This window comes from Arctopsyche grandis, chromosome 12, assembly GCF_051622035.1.
Source record: "Arctopsyche grandis isolate Sample6627 chromosome 12, ASM5162203v2, whole genome shotgun sequence".
Lineage (NCBI taxonomy): Eukaryota > Metazoa > Arthropoda > Insecta > Trichoptera > Hydropsychidae > Arctopsyche > Arctopsyche grandis.
This window is the reverse complement of record NC_135366.1, coordinates 24651340-24661247: the sequence shown is the minus strand read 5'-3', so window position 1 is coordinate 24661247 and position 9908 is coordinate 24651340.

Sequence of the window (9908 nt, the reverse complement as noted above, 5' to 3'; positions counted from 1 at the left end):
CACCTCACGTAAACGACATTTTCTATATATTCATACTATACAGCAACGCACGTTCAGATAAGTTTTGGTCGAGTACAAGCCAAAATTGGATTACATATACATATGTATGTATGTATACATACATATATAACAGAATGCGACAATGCGGCGCAATATTGCTTGCGTCGTATCGTCGAGTCAATATTGTCACAGTATAAAGTTTCTGAAAATATTCATATGCGCGTGCACTCGTTACTATGACGTCACGCCGTGTGCGAATATTTCTACATTGATTAAAGAAAGCCAATTTTTATTGTCGTTTACTGTTGTATAGTATTAATAGATTTTGTCGGCTACTGCTGTTACTTGCTGTTACCTATTCATCACGTTAGACATGAATGTATCTATATACAATGTACGAAATGATACTTTTCGTACTGCTGTATATGGATACATTCATTGTTTTTTCATTCATACAATCATTTCGTACTGCTGTAGCTGGTTGCTTGTAGTTGCCGGTACGTGCTGCGCTAGTATGAATAAACTTTTAAGCAAAAGTTTTACATATGTGAGGGGAAGAGGAGATCTAATACATGATATCTACTGTACCTATTTTATCTTAAAACGTTTCAAAGATATGTCGAAAACCTATGAAGCACTGAAAACTTATGTTGATGAGCAATTGTTTTTAGGTCTGACTTGTTGGGTTAGACTAATTAATAATTGTAAATCAATAAATAGACGTATATTATACTGCATTGAGATGTGATGCTGGAGCTGATATTGAAGATACCCTGAATAGATACACAAACCTTTCCTGAACCCAAATCTTCAATTTTTATGAAAGGGGATGAAATCGGGCATACATATGTATAGATATATAGGAGACAGTTTCATGGCATGGAAGGCGAATTCCCAACACACTTCTAGACTAGATTCATGCTGATGAGTCAATTGGAGAAGCATCATCAAAATTGTTCAGGATTACTATCCCCAAACATGAGGACACGAAGATTAAATGTCTCGAATGAAAGTTCTAACACATTTGCACACCTACATATGTATGTAGATACTTGAAATATCCAAAGTATCCCACATTCGTATAATAGTCTTTGTATCGAAATTCCTTGATTTATATCGTGTACTTAGTATCAATTAAATTTAATTCGCTTCTTGGTGGCAGCAAAAGGTTTGCTCATTGCAATTATCGCGAGATCGCCAGTATATATGTATGTATACTCCATTAAAGAAACGGTATCGTAATTTTTGCACAACGCACACACACACACACACATTAACATGCCGATGATTGACGCTCGCCTCCACAATTGACACAACCTGTTTGCAAGCTCAAAACGTCAAAACAATCACGTCAAATTGGCAAAGGGATATGTCGAACCTGTCACCGACATTAGGCCGATGACGACTCTGCAAAACTGGAAGAGTTTTCCAGCACACCCCGATGACCTAAATATATGTATGTAATATACGAACTTACATATATTATATCATACATAAATCTAAAAGTTGGATTTTTAAACACTCATTTGGGCATTCGTTTAAATGCATCTAATATACCAGGCCCAATCGTAGATGACAAACATATGTGCATATGAGCTGTTATATTTGAAAGTGGCAGAAGTCCAATTTTCAGTTCCAAAAACAGTATTTCTGTTTGACTTAATTCACTATATTAATTCGATATGTCCAGAATCTCGGAAAAGCAGCATAAACGTATGAAGAAAAGTGGAATTATGCCATTTTCAAATAAAACGGCTCATATGTATAGTAAATCGGACTAATCAAGCTCATATGTATAGTAAATCAGTAAATCAGAAAAATTTCCAACAACTGTTTACCAAATATGATGATTTTCATCATATTGGTCTTAAAAATTGATGAAGATGAACTTCTACGCTCACACAAGGTGTCATTTTAGACACATTAAGGATGAGAGAAATGATTTTAACACATTATGGGGGGGTTGACAGCAGTGTTAAGAGCAAGAGAGCAAAAGACAATTGTAAAAACATGTCCTTTCTAAGAAATTGATAATAGAGCACCCGCGTGTAGCCAATCTCGGGTAATGAGTATTCTTCAGTAGATGGTAAGCTCCTTTCGTTTCGCATCTCTTATGATTAATGTTTAATGACCTCAATTCGAAATTGAAAAAAAAACTAAAATTAAAAAAAAATAAACGAAACATAACCGAATTATAATCTCATGTACCTGGGCCATACCTACTTCTCAGTTTTTTACTCGAATATTCTGTATTTTAATGTTTGGCTTTAGCGTATTTTTTAATAAACATGGTGAAATATGCAAGCGGTACTGGGATTATCGGGATTTTTTATTATTATCAACAGTGGTGCTACCCGGCTTCGTCCGGTTCCCATTTTGACGATCTCTTCCGTTTTAGCACAGATATAATCAGTGCCGGCCTTACACCCGATGACGCCCTCTGGTATTTTTTTCTAAATACCCTTAAAAAGAACTTTCGCCTTTGGCACTCTAATCTAAAATTTTGAATGGCTTTTGGCGCTCTAATTTTAAATTTTAAAGCGCCTTTGGCGCATCGTTCGATGCCCTAACTTATTTGGCGCCCTCAGGCGCCGCCCGACCTAGCCCCCCCCCTCTAAAACCGGCACTGGATATAATAAAAGTAACTTGAAATGGAAATGCAATCTACTAGTGAGAATACCGTCGAACCATGAAAAAAAACTTTTTTGTTTTTATTTAATTTATTTGAATCGAAAAAATATATATAATTTAACGACTGACCAATCACAAACGTCTTTGAGCAATCCAGCCAATCAGAAACGACTTTGACGACAGGCAATCAGAAACGAATTACATAAGCCGTTTCGGTTTTATTTGTAAGATTAATTAACTAAAAAATCAATATTGGTACTACCGGAATCGTCTTTTTTACGGTAATACCGATATCGGAAATTTCGGTATTTTTGCAATCCCAAAATGCAATGTAGCTGTAATAGTTAAATTTTGAGGACCTAATCTGCATTTCTACTTCCACAATAGCAAATGTAATAACTATAATGTATAAACCATATTTAATTTTGAATGAGGACATGTATGAACCATATTTAATTTTGAATAAGGAAATTTATGAACCATATTTAATTTTGACAAATAAGACACTCATAAAATTACATATAACCTTCAACAGATGACTGACTCAATATTCCAATCAAATCAAGCCTGATGTAGCGCTAGCACATACAGTGGAAAATGAGTCAATAGTGGGGGGGGCGCAACTTATGCGAGTAGATCACCGCCATTTTTACAAACCTCTTTAATGTTTAACTTAAAATTTGAATAAATAAAAATCCTCTTATCCAATCGTTTTCATACTTTGCCATATTGCTCACTTTGGTCATCAATATAAGTAAATGTATCATCCGCCATTACGATGGTGAAAAAATATCGTATTAGACGCGTTTGAAAATTCTCCGACGAGGATGTGCCTGACGTTGATCGCCCAAAACGTTCGGTCGCATTGTTCACCTACTGCGCTAGCTTCGGCGTTTTCTTGGTGAATATCCGTTTTCACCGTCATCTAACTTTAATTGCTTAAACGCCTATAACTATTTCTTTTTCACTCTATATTTTATAAAATTTTTACTTCAAACCAAAACGTATTGAGATGCTCCTCGCTTTGTTTGACCGGTTCGCGGTCGCATTCAAATGGAGTTAGCACGTGAGGCGCCATTACAAAGTAGATAGCGCGATTCCCGGTCGTGTAGCAATATTAAAATGTATTTGGGAACAAATATGGCCGGTTTGAATAATTCGAACACGTTCGCCACGTGACTGCCAATATGGCGACGCGCCGTTATGCACAAACCGGAATGCAAGGAGTGCATTTTTGCATTCGACGTAAAAGTGTATTCATTCTTTGTTGCGTGACACAACTGATAAACAATCGGAACGTCCTCGTTGTTTATCATTTGCACTTGGCAATAAACACCGCGTTTTTATCGACACCTCGAAGTCGTCATGATATGTGCTGGGCATGTATGTACTTGGCCAGTGAAGGGTGACCCACACGCTTGCGGAACCAAAAAAGTGAAAGATCTGAAGAAGCAACGCTGTAAGTGAGTGCGGATGGATCTTGTTTTAGGATTAATTGATAAAAGTTTAATATAATAGAGAGTTAAAACAAAGAAGTTAGAATTAATTGAAAAAAATGTTAAAAACACGAACAATTTTTAAAGTAAAGCACTGTTGCTTTTTTCTGATATCGACCCTGACTCTGTTCATAGTTGTATCACACTAGAAGTTTCAAAACCCGATATTATTTTTGTTAAACAATTTTTTTTTTTTGACGTTATGTGGAACCAATAAAACAATGTTCAAAATTTCCCCTTTAAAATGGGCTAGAATAATAACACTGTTCATAAATAAAAATGGTTCAGAGACGTGATATGCCTTTTCTTATACCTACATAGATATATGCCCAGTAAACACGAACACGACCGATCGTGCTGAGGAGACGCGGGGAAGTGGGGTGGAGTGTCTGACGTGTGCTCCTGATATTGAGGACCTGACTTGGAACGGGTGACGTCAGTGTCAGATGCGCTGCGCGGGAGCGTAAACACATACACACACATTCATTCATCATTTCGAATGGGTGAACGGCGCATTAACACGTGCCTATAAATTACCTTACACTATATTTATATATAACATGTAACTGTATTTTAATTCATGTATCAATTCCTTTCCGAAGCCATCCATTGAAATCAACAGGCATAACACTAGTCTATGTATATATATATATATATATATATATATATATATATATATATATATATATATATATATATATATATATATATATATATATATATATATATGTATATATATATATAAATGAATGTGTGTGTGTGTCTCGAATAGGCTGCTAAACCACTGAACCGATTACGATGAAACTTTCAGGATTTGTCGCGTGCATGTCCGGGAAGATTACTGTGAAAAAAAATCGGGAAAAAACGGAAACGGGAAAAACGGGAATGAGTGTCATTGCAACGCAATAATTTCAAATGTGTTCGCTACCTGCGTTTTTCCGACAAATGGGAACGGTAACGAGAACGGGAACGGGAATTGCATGCGTTATTATGGCATTGCAACGCATGCCGGGGTTCAGCTAGTCTGGTAATAAAAAATGTTGATTGGCTCGAGATTCGGAGATGTGTTTTTTTATTTTATTTTATTTGGCTCACAAAAATGTACATATGTACATAACACAATATAGTCTTTACACATTTATGATTTTGGTATATATGTACATCAATTATATGTGTGCACAACATTACTTAAACGTATTACAAAATTTATTTTTAAAATGGTTAAAATACCCGATTATATGTAGATTACAATATTCATTTTGAACATAAAATTGACAGATTTTGAGACATCAGCCGAACAACAAGATATAGAAAAATCGCGCGATTTAAAAAACACATACATATGTATATCTCCGAATGTCGAGCCAATTAACATTTTTTATTACGAGATTCGTGTTCACTTGGCATAGATCTATAAGAAAAGTCATATCTCGTCTCGGAACCAAAAAAAGTCGTCATTTGTCGAAGAGTGTAATTGATAAAATTTATTTCATCATTTTAATTTGTGTTCTTTTTTTAAAGTTATATTGCATTTTATTAAATTACTAATGTTGTACCGGATGAAATATCATCGCATGGGCTATAGCATATTAAGTTATTAAATTAAAAATAATTAAAACAAATGTGTCGGTTCTGCGGTCGATCCGCACGCAGTTGTATTTTTTTTAAATTTATTTAATTTAATATTTATATTTAATTGTTTAGTATGTAAAAAAAATGGTAAAAACCACCTATATACAAACAATATAAAACACCAATAGAAAAATTAATTAATTAAATAAATTTTCAATAGATGGCGCTAAATGCACAGATTAATTTGCCTAGAGGAAACATTGGTAGCAAACAGTATATATATGGAAGTTTTTTGTTGATCTGTTATTATGTTCGTATACATTTTGTTGGCAGTGTTTTTACATATGTATGTCGAATCGAAACGACTATTATAGTACGGCGAGCGTTATCTTACACATACACACATAATAGCGCTATTATATATACATATACGATATTGCGTAGCATGTGTTAATAAAAATGAAGGGAGGGCGGGTGCAAATTTTAGTTATGGCCCGGGGCACTGAAAATCCCTTGGAAATAATCAGAAAATGCATACATAGTTGAGGGAGTAAACCGAGTTTGGTAACGAGTTTTACTTTTAGTTTAATATTGTATGTAATAAAATACGAGTTAAAGTGTCCAGCTTTGTTTAGGTTATGGTTAATATATAGGGTTGCCAGATTTCTTCCAAGTCAAACCGGGACCCCTCCCCGAAAAATTCAACAATACTAGAACATTTAGTTTTTTCCTCTCCCCAAAATTTTGGCTCAATTGAGCTACAATGTAACTTATATTTAATTTTTAATTTATATTACTTTGAGAAAATATAACTACCCATTTTTCTAGAGCTATTTTTCCATTCCAATTTGAAAATTGTTATTCTCTTTTTAATATATTTTTAATGCAACAAATTGATTGTCATTTGTTATAATATTTTTTGTATTTAAATATAAACTATTTTTTCAATATGTTGCCATTCTGGTATTTTTTCCAAGCTCATCCAGGAAAACACAGTATATTTTTTAATGGTATTTATTGTCCATTGCTTCAAATAATCTATCAATGTTTCATAAAACTTTGCTACTTCTTTTTATTACATCCCACAAATTGTCCCGTTGAAATTTGAAAGTTGAAAACCGGGACTTTTGGGCATCTCGAAAGGTTCGTTCGGGACACTGGGACACGATGCTTAAAACCGGTGACAATCCCTATTAATCGGGACGAATAGCAACCCTATTCATATATAATAAATTCACTTTGACAGTTTGAAGTATAACGAAAAACTTTAACGAACTTTTAAATAAACAAAGCAAAAAAAATGTAATCAACCGATAAAATAATAATTAACCTAACATTACATTAAATAAATTTTGAGGTTAAGAGCACAAACTGATTATGAAGCAATACAAAGTCTCAAAGCTTTATTTTGACCTACTAAAATGATTCCATTAAACATAACTTCCTTTTAATTGTGAAATATTACAAATTCATTTTATTTATGAGGGAATTCAGAGCTTCACATCATTGGTAAGCGTTTCGAAAATAGCCCTTATTATAAATACTGCATGCAATCCAAAAAAGTCCGACTAAACAGATCCCGGGTCTCAGGGTAATGAAATATATCAAAAAGTAGACATCATACGTATTATTATGATTTCATAGCTTTAAAGCTAAAAGGTGACAATTTAGTATGCCTTCACATATCTACATTAGTATGCGATCTACCTTAACGTTTTTACTTTAATATGCGGTCTCACTAACTCAGTTCTCGCGTTTGACTGAATAATACCGACATTAACAACCTAATCTAAAATGAATAGGGCCAACCCTAACTTAACCTAAACTAACCTGACCCTTAAATAAATAGGTGTTGGCTGCTAAGATATTTTTTTTTTGTGAAAATATTGATGAAATAAAACTTAAAAAAAAAACATATCTTAGCAGCCAACACCTATTTATTTAAGGGTCAGGTTAGGTTGGGTTAAGTTGGGGTTGGTCCTATTAATTTAAGATTAGGTTGTTAGGGTCGGTATTTTCTTCGCTACTGACGATATTTTGATAGAAATGCTTCGACAACATTATGGGGCGGCAGGAAAAAACAAAAATTATAATAAACAGGTCGTTGCTACGATACAAATAAAAAAAATAGTCAACTGCGATTCAAAGGTTGATCGCATGTTAAGGTAGACTGCATACTAAGGTAGCACCAGCTTAAGTTTATCTTGAATTTTGAATGTAATATTTATTTATGTTTACCCTACTTGAGAGTTACGCCGTGTATGTCATCCACTACATATAAAACCATAAAAAAAATCAGCACCAATTCCTATACAAATGTCTCCATAGTAAATGGATCGAAATGACAAATGTGTATTAAATCGGACCAGCCCAGATTTATAGGATAGGTTAGGTCAAATCTCGATTCAAATGATTAGAAAATAATCTCAAGGATGTGAGAAAGCACCGAATAATAAACAATACAACAACTATCGCATTCGTGCAATGACTACGTCCATTGCATTAGCAGTTTGCTAATGCAATGGATGCGTTGCACATAAATAATCCAAAACATCCATATTGATGAACGAGCATTAATATTAATGGCAAGTCAAACCGTTTTTTTTGTACTAAAATCCTCGAAATGGACTGTTTAGATGTGCGAACAGAATAAATCAATACGATTGAAAGCGACCCACTATTCTTCGCATCGATATATCTTCTAAATCCGTTAATCATTTACATCTTTAGCACTGACGGTGTGCAATTGTTATTTTCAGCAGAAAGGTAACGATTTAAAACGTAAATAAATAAACAATAGAATAAATAAAAAAAAAGTTTTTAAAAACACCTCTTCTATAATTTGGATATAAAATTATTATTTTGAATAAAAATACCAATAATTTATATTTTATTACCGCCATCTATGTTTAAAACTAAAAACTGGATAAACGTCAGGCACTTTTCAGAAATTCAAATTTCAAACGCCTCTAAAACGATTTTTTTTCTCCATCGTAATGGCGGAGGACACATTTACTTATATTAATGACCAAAATGAGCAATATGGCAAAGTATGTAAACGATCGGATAAGAGGCAAATTTTTTCCTGAATTGTAATCGTAAGTGAAGCTAAAAGGAGGTATGTAATAAAAATGGCAAAGTTTCAAAGCGATCGGAAGAATGTAGGAATAGAGTCAGACCAATAAGCGTAGTGAAACATATGTAGAATAGCCTTGTAAAAATCATAAAGATAACATTCGAAAATAATGTAATGTAACTCGTATTCTTGGATTAAGAAAAAGTGATTAGATTTTGATGTACAAAGATTGCTGCTTACGTGTGAATTTAGATATAATTTTCATTCGTTACAAAAAGCAACGTATATCACATGGTTTATTTATTTAATTGTAGTTTTGGACCAATGTGGCATTACAGGATGAACCTAATACGCCACAATGGTCTACATAAGAAAACAAGAAAAAAATACGTAAGTATAAAAAGAAAAAAGGAAAAACAAAAAAATATAATAAAAAAACAAAAGAAAATGAAATTATATAAATGAAAATTAAAAAAATATCAAATAAACATAATACATAGTGGAATCATAGTGGAATACCAGCATCCCAAATGGAAGGGAGAAGATCAAAATTCCACTCATACATCACATCCAATTATCAAAATAATGATGAGCGCAGGCTACCAGTCAAATAGGTTAAAATAATATCCGGTAACCTACGCTCACTGACGTGGAAAATATCACATTTAGACTCGACAGCAACGATTTCATTGAAAAGTCAGATAGCTCTTGGCATAGAAGCCATCCGATAAAGAACTGTGCGGGCAGGAGGTACAACCATCAAATGACAATGTCTACTACGCACATAATTATAATCATCTATGTATATTCTGAAACTGCATACAATATCAAAGTATAATTTACAAAGACAATTGAATTCATAGACCTAACCTAACCTAACCTGAGTGAAATTGGCGCAGATTAATATTAAAAATTGGCGCAAATTAAATACTATTTTTTTAATTTCTAGCAAGTTAAAATTGATTTTTGTTTTTAAAATAATGTGTATATAAAAAATGACTAATCCAGATCGAACACAAATAATATCAAATATATTTTTAAGATAACGACAAAATTGTCAATTGATAAATTAATTAACTTTAAACAATGTCGAATACAATTCCAAAAATAAATACCAAACAGAATCGTATAGA